Consider the following 13,366-nt stretch of genomic DNA (forward strand, 5'->3'; position numbering starts at 1 on the left):
TCTGCAACACAAACTCACTCTGCAACACACACTCTCTCTGCAACACACAAACTCTGTCTCTGCAACACACACTCCCCTCTGCAACACACACTCTCTCTCTGCAACACACACACTCTCTCTGCAACACACACTCTCTCTCTACAATACACACTCCCCTCTGCAACACACACTCTCTCTTCAACACACACACTCTCTCTGCAACACACAAACTCTGTCTCTGCAACACACACTTCCCTCTGCAACACACACTCTCTCTGCAACACCCACACTCTCTCTGCAACACACACACTCTCTCCGCATCGCACACTCTCTCTGCAACACACCCTCACTCTGCAACACCCACACTCTCTCTGCAACACCCACACTCTCTCTGCAACACACACTCTCTCCACAAAACACACTCTCTCGCAACACACACTCACTCTACAACACACACTCTCTCTGCAACACACACACCCTCTGCAACACACACTCTCTCCGCAACACACACTCTCTCCGCAACACACACTCTCTCTGCAACATACACACTCTCTCTGCAACATACACTCTCTCTGCAACACCCACACTCTCTCTGTAACACACACACTCTCTCTGCAACACACACTCTCTCTGCAACACACACTCTCTCTGCAACACCCACACTCTCTCTGCAACACACACTCTCTCTGCAACACACAAACTCTGTCTCTGCAACACACACTCCCCTCTGCAACACACACTCTCTCTCTGCAACACACACACACTCTCCGCAACACACACTCTCTCTGCAACACACACTCTCTCTGCAACACACACAATCTCTCCGCAACACACGCACTCTCTCCGCAACACGCACTCTCTCTGCAACACACACTCTCTCCGCAACACACACTCTCTCCGCAACACACACTCTCTCTGCAACACACACTCGCTCCACAACACACACTCTCTGCAACACACACACTCTCTCTCCAACACACACTCTCTCTCTGCAACACACACACTCTCCGCAACACACACTCTCTCTGCAAATCACACTCTCTCTGCAACACACACACTTTCTGCAACACACACACTCTCTCACTGCAACACACACATTCTCTCCACAACACACTCTTTCCACAACACACACAATCTCTCTGCAACACACAGAATCTCTCCGCAACACACACACTCTCTGCAGCACACACACTCACTCTGCAGCACACACTCTCTCTGCAACACACACTCTCTCTGCAACACACACTCTCTCTGCAACATACACACTCTCTCTGCAACACACACACTCTCTGCAACACACACTCTCTCTGCAACACACACGCTCTCTGCAACACACACTCTCTCTCTGCAACACACAAACTCTCTCTCCGCAACACACACACTCTCTCTGCAACACACACACTCTCCGCAACACACACTCTCTCTGCAAATCACACTCTCTCTGCAACACACACACTTTCTGCAACACACACACTCTCTCTCTGCAACACACACATTCTCTCCACAACACAATCTCTCCACAACACACACAATCTCTCTGCAACACACAGAATCTCTCCGCAACACACACTCTCTCTGCAGCACACACACTCTCTCTGCAACACACACTCTCTCTGCAACACACACTCTCTCTGCAACAAACACTCTCTCTGCAACACCCACACTCTCTCCGCAACACACACTCTCTCTGCAACACACACTCTCTCTGCAACACACACTCTCTCTGCAACAAACACTCTCTCTGCAACACCCACACTCTCTCTGCAACACACACTCTCTCCACAAAACACACTCTCTTCGCAACACACACTCTCTCTGCAACACACACTCTCTCTGCAAAACACACTATCTTCGCAACACACACTCTTTCTGCAAAACACACGCTCTCTGCAACACACAAACTCTCTCTGCAACACCCACACTCTCTCTGCAACACACACACTCTCTCCGCAACACACACTCTCTCTGCAACACACACTCTCTCTGCAACACCCACACTCTCTCTGCAACACACACTCTCTCCGCAAAACACACTCCCTCCGCAACACACACTCACTCTGCAACACAAACTCACTCTGCAACACACACTCTCTCTGCAACACACAAACTCTGTCTCTGCAACACACACTCCCCTCTGCAACACACACTCTCTCTCTGCAACACACACACTCTCTCTGCAACACACACTCTCTCTCTACAACACACACTCCCCTCTGCAACACACACTCTCTCTTCAACACACACACTCTCTCTGCAACACACAAACTCTGTCTCTGCAACACACACTTCCCTCTGCAACACACACTCTCTCTGCAACACCCACACTCTCTCTGCAACACACACACTCTCTCCGCATCGCACACTCTCTCTGCAACACACCCTCACTCTGCAACACCCACACTCTCTCTGCAACACCCACACTCTCTCTGCAACACACACTCTCTCCACAAAACACACTCTCTCGCAACACACACTCACTCTACAACACACACTCTCTCTGCAACACACACACCCTCTGCAACACACACTCTCTCCGCAACACACACTCTCTCCGCAACACACACTCTCTCTGCAACATACACACTCTCTCTGCAACATACACTCTCTCTGCAACACCCACACTCTCTCTGTAACACACACACTCTCTCTGCAACACACACTCTCTCTGCAACACACACTCTCTCTGCAACACCCACACTCTCTCTGCAACACACACTCTCTCTGCAACACACAAACTCTGTCTCTGCAACACACACTCCCCTCTGCAACACACACTCTCTCTCTGCAACACACACACACTCTCCGCAACACACACTCTCTCTGCAACACACACTCTCTCTGCAACACACACAATCTCTCCGCAACACACGCACTCTCTCCGCAACACGCACTCTCTCTGCAACACACACTCTCTCCGCAACACACACTCTCTCCGCAACACACACTCTCTCTGCAACACACACTCGCTCCACAACACACACTCTCTGCAACACACACACTCTCTCTCCAACACACACTCTCTCTCTGCAACACACACACTCTCCGCAACACACACTCTCTCTGCAAATCACACTCTCTCTGCAACACACACACTTTCTGCAACACACACACTCTCTCACTGCAACACACACATTCTCTCCACAACACACTCTTTCCACAACACACACAATCTCTCTGCAACACACAGAATCTCTCCGCAACACACACACTCTCTGCAGCACACACACTCACTCTGCAGCACACACTCTCTCTGCAACACACACTCTCTCTGCAACACACACTCTCTCTGCAACAAACACTCTCTCTGCAACACACACTCTCTCTGCAACACACACACTCTCTGCAACACACACAATCTCTCCGCAACACACGCACTCTCTCCGCAACACGCACTCTCTCTGCAACACACACTCTCTCCGCAACACACACTCTCTCCGCAACACCCACTCTCTCTGCAACACACACTCGCTCCACAACACACACTCTCTGCAACACACACACTCTCTCTCCAACACACACTCTCTCTCTGCAACACACACACTCTCCGCAACACACACTCTCTCTGCAAATCACACTCTCTCTGCAACACACACACTTTCTGCAACACACACACTCTCTCACTGCAACACACACATTCTCTCCACAACACACTCTTTCCACAACACACACAATCTCTCTGCAACACACAGAATCTCTCCGCAACACACACACTCTCTGCAGCACACACACTCACTCTGCAGCACACACTCTCTCTGCAACACACACTCTCTCTGCAACACACACTCTCTCTGCAACAAACACTCTCTCTGCAACACACACTCTCTCTGCAACACACACACTCTCTCTGCAACACACACTATCTCTGCAACACACACTCACTCTGCAACACACACACTCTCTCCGCAACACACACTCTCTCCGCAACACACACTCTCTCTGCAACACACACTCTCTCTGCAACACACACTCTCTCTGCAACACCCACACTCTCTATGCAACACACACTCTCTCTGCAACACACAAACTCTGTCTCTGCAACACACACTCCCCTCTGCAACACACACTCTCTCTCTGCAACACACACACTCTCTCCGCAACACACACTCCCTCTGCAACACCCACACTCTCCGCAACACACACTCTCTCTGCAACATACACACTCCCTCTGCAACACCCACACTCTCTATGCAACACACACTCTCTCTGCAACACACACTCTCTCTGCAACACCCACACTCTCTATGCAACACACACTCTCTCTGCAACACACAAACTCTGTCTCTGCAACACACACTCCCCTCTGCAACACACACTCTCTCTGCAACACACACTCTCTCTGCAACACACACTCTCTCCGCAACACACACTCTCTCCGCAACACACACTCTCTCTGCAACACGCACTCTCTCTGCAACACACACTCTCTCCGCAACACACACTCTCTCCGCAACACACACTCTCTCTGCAACACACACTCGCTCCACAACACACACTCTCTGCAACACACACACTCTCTCTCCAACACACACTCTCTCTCTGCAACACACACACTCTCCGCAACACACACTCTCTCTGCAAATCACACTCTCTCTGCAACACACACACTTTCTGCAACACACACACTCTCTCACTGCAACACACACATTCTCTCCACAACACACTCTTTCCACAACACACACAATCTCTCTGCAACACACAGAATCTCTCCGCAACACACACACTCTCTGCAGCACACACACTCACTCTGCAGCACACACTCTCTCTGCAACACACACTCTCTCTGCAACACACACTCTCTCTGCAACAAACACTCTCTCTGCAACACACACTCTCTCTGCAACACACACACTCTCTGCAACACACACAATCTCTCCGCAACACACGCACTCTCTCCGCAACACGCACTCTCTCTGCAACACACACTCTCTCCGCAACACACACTCTCTCCGCAACACCCACTCTCTCTGCAACACACACTCGCTCCACAACACACACTCTCTGCAACACACACACTCTCTCTCCAACACACACTCTCTCTCTGCAACACACACACTCTCCGCAACACACACTCTCTCTGCAAATCACACTCTCTCTGCAACACACACACTTTCTGCAACACACACACTCTCTCACTGCAACACACACATTCTCTCCACAACACACTCTTTCCACAACACACACAATCTCTCTGCAACACACAGAATCTCTCCGCAACACACACACTCTCTGCAGCACACACACTCACTCTGCAGCACACACTCTCTCTGCAACACACACTCTCTCTGCAACACACACTCTCTCTGCAACAAACACTCTCTCTGCAACACACACTCTCTCTGCAACACACACACTCTCTCTGCAACACACACTATCTCTGCAACACACACTCACTCTGCAACACACACACTCTCTCCGCAACACACACTCTCTCCGCAACACACACTCTCTCTGCAACACACACTCTCTCTGCAACACACACTCTCTCTGCAACACCCACACTCTCTATGCAACACACACTCTCTCTGCAACACACAAACTCTGTCTCTGCAACACACACTCCCCTCTGCAACACACACTCTCTCTCTGCAACACACACACTCTCTCCGCAACACACACTCCCTCTGCAACACCCACACTCTCCGCAACACACACTCTCTCTGCAACATACACACTCCCTCTGCAACACCCACACTCTCTATGCAACACACACTCTCTCTGCAACACACACTCTCTCTGCAACACCCACACTCTCTATGCAACACACACTCTCTCTGCAACACACAAACTCTGTCTCTGCAACACACACTCCCCTCTGCAACACACACTCTCTCTGCAACACACACTCTCTCTGCAACACACACTCTCTCCGCAACACACACTCTCTCCGCAACACACACTCTCTCTGCAACATACACACTCTCTCTGCAACACACACTCACTCTGCAACACACACACTCTCTACAACACACACTCTCTCTGCAACACACACGCTCTCTGCAACACACACTCTCTCTCTGCAACACACAAACTCTGTCTCTGCAACACACACTCCCCTCTGCAACACACAAACTCTCTCTCCGCAACACACACACTCTCTCTGCAACACACACACTCTCCGCAACAAACACTCTCTCTGCAAATCACACTCTCTCTGCAACACACACACTTTCTGCAACACACACACTCTCTCTCTGCAACACACACATTCTCTCCACAACACAATCTCTCCACAACACACACAATCTCTCTGCAACACACAGAATCTCTCCGCAACACACACTCTCTCTGCAGCACACACACTCTCTCTGCAACACACACTCTCTCTGCAACACACACTCTCTCTGCAACAAACACTCTCTCTGCAACACACACTCTCTCCGCAAAACACACTCTCTTCGCAACACACTCTCTCTCTGCAACACACACTCACTCTGCAACACACACTCTCTCTCTGCAACACACAAACTCTGTCTCTGCAACACACACACTCTCTCTGCAACACACACACTCTCTGCAACACACACATTCTCTCCGCAACACACATTCTCTCTGCAACACACACTCTCTCTGCAACACACACGCTCTCTCTGCAAAACACACTCTCTCTGCAACACACACTCTCTCTGCAACACCCACACTCTCTCTGCAACACACACTCTCTCTGCAACACACAAACTCTGTCTCTGCAACACACACTCCCCTCTGCAACACACACTCTCTCTCTGCAACACACACACACTCTCCGCAACACACACTCTCTCTGCAACACACACTCTCTCTGCAACACACACAATCTCTCCGCAACACACGCACTCTCTCCGCAACACGCACTCTCTCTGCAACACACACTCTCTCCGCAACACACACTCTCTCCGCAACACACACTCTCTCTGCAACACACACTCGCTCCACAACACACACTCTCTGCAACACACACACTCTCTATCCAACACACACTCTCTCTCTGCAACACACACACTCTCTGCAACACACACTCTCTCTGCAAATCACACTCTCTCTGCAACACACACACTTTCTGCAACACACACACTCTCTCACTGCAACACACACATTCTCTCCACAACACACTCTCTCCACAACACACACAATCTCTCTGCAACACACAGAATCTCTCCGCAACACACACACTCTCTGCAGCACACACACTCACTCTGCAGCACACACTCTCTCTGCAACACACACTCTCTCTGCAACACCCACACTCTCTCCGCAACACACACTCTCTCTGCAACACACACTCTCTCTGCAACACACACTCTCTCTGCAACAAACACTCTCTCTGCAACACACACTCTCTCCGCAAAACACACTCTCTTCGCAACACACTCTCTCTCTGCAACACACACTCACTCTGCAACACACACTCTCTCTCTGCAACACACAAACTCTGTCTCTGCAACACACACACTCTCTCTGCAACACACACACTCTCTGCAACACACACATTCTCTCCGCAAAACACATTCTCTCTGCAACACACACTCTCTCTGCAACACACACGCTCTCTCTGCAACACACACTCTCTCTGCAACACACACTCTCTCTGCAACACCCACACTCTCTCTGCAACACACACTCTCTCTGCAACACACAAACTCTGTCTCTGCAACACACACTCCCCTCTGCAACACACACTCTCTCTCTGCAACACACACACACTCTCCGCAACACACACTCTCTCTGCAACACACACTCTCTCTGCAACACACACAATCTCTCCGCAACACACGCACTCTCTCCGCAACACGCACTCTCTCTGCAACACACACTCTCTCCGCAACACACACTCTCTCCGCAACACACACTCTCTCTGCAACACACACTCGCTCCACAACACACACTCTCTGCAACACACACACTCTCTATCCAACACACACTCTCTCTCTGCAACACACACACTCTCTGCAACACACACTCTCTCTGCAAATCACACTCTCTCTGCAACACACACACTTTCTGCAACACACACACTCTCTCACTGCAACACACACATTCTCTCCACAACACACTCTCTCCACAACACACACAATCTCTCTGCAACACACAGAATCTCTCCGCAACACACACACTCTCTGCAGCACACACACTCACTCTGCAGCACACACTCTCTCTGCAACACACACTCTCTCTGCAACACCCACACTCTCTCCGCAACACACACTCTCTCTGCAACACACACTCACTCTGCAACACACACACTCTCTCCGCAACACACACTCTCTCTGCAACACACAAACTCTGTCTCTGCAACACACACTCCCCTCTGCAACACACACACTCTCTCTGCAACACACACTCTCTCCGCAACACACACTCTCTCTGCAACACACACTCTCTCTGCAACACACGCACCCTCTGCAACACACACTCTCTCCGCAACACACACTCTCTCCGCAACACACACTCTCTCTGCAACATACACACTCTCTCTGCAACACACACACTCTCTGCAACACACACTCTCTCTGCAACACACACGCTCTCTGCAACACACACTCTCTCTCTGCAACACACAAACTCTCTCTCCGCAACACACACACTCTCTCTGCAACACACACACTCTCCGCAACACACACTCTCTCTGCAAATCACACTCTCTCTGCAACACACACACTTTCTGCAACACACACACTCTCTCTCTGCAACACACACATTCTCTCCACAACACAATCTCTCCACAACACACACAATCTCTCTGCAACACACAGAATCTCTCCGCAACACACACTCTCTCTGCAGCACACACACTCTCTCTGCAACACACACTCTCTCTGCAACACACACTCTCTCTGCAACAAACACTCTCTCTGCAACACCCACACTCTCTCCGCAACACACACTCTCTCTGCAACACACACTCTCTCTGCAACACACACTCTCTCTGCAACAAACACTCTCTCTGCAACACCCACACTCTCTCTGCAACACACACTCTCTCCACAAAACACACTCTCTTCGCAACACACACTCTCTCTGCAACACACACTCTCTCTGCAAAACACACTATCTTCGCAACACACACTCTTTCTGCAAAACACACGCTCTCTGCAACACACAAACTCTCTCTGCAACACCCACACTCTCTCTGCAACACACACACTCTCTCCGCAACACACACTCTCTCTGCAACACACACTCTCTCTGCAACACCCACACTCTCTCTGCAACACACACTCTCTCCGCAAAACACACTCCCTCCGCAACACACACTCACTCTGCAACACAAACTCACTCTGCAACACACACTCTCTCTGCAACACACAAACTCTGTCTCTGCAACACACACTCCCCTCTGCAACACACACTCTCTCTCTGCAACACACACACTCTCTCTGCAACACACACTCTCTCTCTACAACACACACTCCCCTCTGCAACACACACTCTCTCTTCAACACACACACTCTCTCTGCAACACACAAACTCTGTCTCTGCAACACACACTTCCCTCTGCAACACACACTCTCTCTGCAACACCCACACTCTCTCTGCAACACACACACTCTCTCCGCATCGCACACTCTCTCTGCAACACACCCTCACTCTGCAACACCCACACTCTCTCTGCAACACCCACACTCTCTCTGCAACACACACTCTCTCCACAAAACACACTCTCTCGCAACACACACTCACTCTACAACACACACTCTCTCTGCAACACACACACCCTCTGCAACACACACTCTCTCCGCAACACACACTCTCTCCGCAACACACACTCTCTCTGCAACATACACACTCTCTCTGCAACATACACTCTCTCTGCAACACCCACACTCTCTCTGTAACACACACACTCTCTCTGCAACACACACTCTCTCTGCAACACACACTCTCTCTGCAACACCCACACTCTCTCTGCAACACACACTCTCTCTGCAACACACAAACTCTGTCTCTGCAACACACACTCCCCTCTGCAACACACACTCTCTCTCTGCAACACACACACACTCTCCGCAACACACACTCTCTCTGCAACACACACTCTCTCTGCAACACACACAATCTCTCCGCAACACACGCACTCTCTCCGCAACACGCACTCTCTCTGCAACACACACTCTCTCCGCAACACACACTCTCTCCGCAACACACACTCTCTCTGCAACACACACTCGCTCCACAACACACACTCTCTGCAACACACACACTCTCTCTCCAACACACACTCTCTCTCTGCAACACACACACTCTCCGCAACACACACTCTCTCTGCAAATCACACTCTCTCTGCAACACACACACTTTCTGCAACACACACACTCTCTCACTGCAACACACACATTCTCTCCACAACACACTCTTTCCACAACACACACAATCTCTCTGCAACACACAGAATCTCTCCGCAACACACACACTCTCTGCAGCACACACACTCACTCTGCAGCACACACTCTCTCTGCAACACACACTCTCTCTGCAACACACACTCTCTCTGCAACAAACACTCTCTCTGCAAAACACACTCTCTCTGCAACACACACACTCTCTCTGCAACACACACTATCTCTGCAACACACACTCACTCTGCAACACACACACTCTCTCCGCAACACACACTCTCTCCGCAACACACACTCTCTCTGCAACACACACTCTCTCTGCAACACACACTCTCTCTGCAACACCCACACTCTCTATGCAACACACACTCTCTCTGCAACACACAAACTCTGTCTCTGCAACACACACTCCCCTCTGCAACACACACTCTCTCTCTGCAACACACACACTCTCTCCGCAACACACACTCCCTCTGCAACACCCACACTCTCCGCAACACACACTCTCTCTGCAACATACACACTCCCTCTGCAACACCCACACTCTCTATGCAACACACACTCTCTCTGCAACACACACTCTCTCTGCAACACCCACACTCTCTATGCAACACACACTCTCTCTGCAACACACAAACTCTGTCTCTGCAACACACACTCCCCTCTGCAACACACACTCTCTCTGCAACACACACTCTCTCTGCAACACACACTCTCTCCGCAACACACACTCTCTCCGCAACACACACTCTCTCTGCAACATACACACTCTCTCTGCAACACACACTCACTCTGCAACACACACACTCTCTACAACACACACTCTCTCTGCAACACACACGCTCTCTGCAACACACACTCTCTCTCTGCAACACACAAACTCTGTCTCTGCAACACACACTCCCCTCTGCAACACACACTCTCTCTCTGCAACACACAAACTCTCTCTCCGCAACACACACACTCTCTCTGCAACACACACACTCTCCGCAACAAACACTCTCTCTGCAAATCACACTCTCTCTGCAACACACACACTTTCTGCAACACACACACTCTCTCTCTGCAACACACACATTCTCTCCACAACACAATCTCTCCACAACACACACAATCTCTCTGCAACACACAGAATCTCTCCGCAACACACACTCTCTCTGCAGCACACACACTCTCTCTGCAACACACACTCTCTCTGCAACAAACACTCTCTCTGCAACACCCACACTCTCTCTGCAACACACACTCTCTCCACAAAACACACTCTCTTCGCAACACACACTCTCTCTGCAACACACACACTCTCTCTGCAACACACACTCTCTCCGCAAAACACACTCCCTCCGCAACACACACTCTCTCTGCAACACAAACTCACTCTGCAACACACACTCTCTCTGCAACACACAAACTCTGTCTCTGCAACACACACTCCCCTCTGCAACACACACTCTCTCTTCATCACACACTCTCTCTCTGCAACACACAAAATCTGTCTCTGCAACACACACTTCCCTCTGCAACACACACTCTCTCTGCAACACACACACTCTCTCTGCAACACACACACTCTCTCTGCAACACACACACTCTCTCCGCATCACACACTCTCTCTGCAACACACCCTCACTCTGCAACACCCACACTCTCTCTGCAACACCCACACTCTCTCTGCAACACACACTCTCTCCACAAAACACACTCTCTCGCAACACACACTCACTCTACAACACACACTCTCTCTGCAACACACACTCTCTCCACAAAACACACTCTCTCGCAACACACACTCACTCTACAACACACACTCTCTCTGCAACACACACACCCTCTGCAACACACACTCTCTCCGCAACACACACTCTCTCTGCAACACACACTCTCTCTGCAACACACAGAATCTCTCCGTATCACACACTCTCTCTCTGCAACACACACACTCTCTGCAACACACACACTCTCTCCGCAACACACACTCTCTCTCTGCAACACACAAACTCTCTCTCTGCAACACACACACTCTCTCCGCAACACACATTCTACTCTCTGCAACACACACACTCTCTCTTTCTGCAACACACACTTTCTCTCTGCAACACACACTTTCTCTCTGCAATACACACGCACTCGCTCTGCAACACACCCTTTCTCTCTGCAACACACACACTCTCTCTCTCTGCAACACACACACTCTCTCCGCAACACTCACTCTCTATCTACAGCACACAGTCCCCTCTGCAACACACACACTCTCCGCAACACACACTCTCTCCGCAACACACACTCTCTCCGCAACAGACTCTCTCTCCGCAACACACACTCTCTCTGCAACACACACTCTCCGCAACACACATTCTCTCTGCAACACACAGACCCTCTGCAACACACACTCGCTCCACAACACACACTCTCTGCAACACACACACTCTCTCTGCAACACACACTCGCTCCACAACACACACTCTCTGCAACACACACTCTCTGCAACACACAAACTCTCTCTCCGCATCACACACTCTCTCTCTGCAACACATACTCCCCTCTGCAACACACACTCTCTCTCTGCAACACCCACACTCTCTCCGCAACACATACTCTCTTTCTACAACACACACTCCCCTCTGCAACACACACACTCTCCGCAACACACACCCTCACCGCAACACACACTCTCTCTGCAACACACACTCTCCGCAACACACACTCTCTCCGTAACACACACTCTCTCCACAACACACACTCTCTCCGCAACACACACTCTCTCTCTGCAACACACACTTCCCTCTGCAACACACACTCTCTCTCTGCAAAACACAGTCCCCTCTGCAACACACAAACTCTCTTTGCAACTCACTCTCTCCGCAACACACACACTCTCTGCAACACACCCTCACTCTGCAACACACACACACTCTCTCTGCAACACACACTCACTCTCTCTGCAACACACACACTCTCTCCGCAACACACACTCTCTCTGCAACACATACACTCTCCACAACACTCACTCTCTCTGCAACACACACAATCTCTGCAACACTCACACTCACACATACATGGTCCTCACTAAGCTG

This window comes from Carcharodon carcharias, chromosome 36 (genome assembly GCF_017639515.1).
Source record: "Carcharodon carcharias isolate sCarCar2 chromosome 36, sCarCar2.pri, whole genome shotgun sequence".
NCBI lineage: Eukaryota > Metazoa > Chordata > Chondrichthyes > Lamniformes > Lamnidae > Carcharodon > Carcharodon carcharias.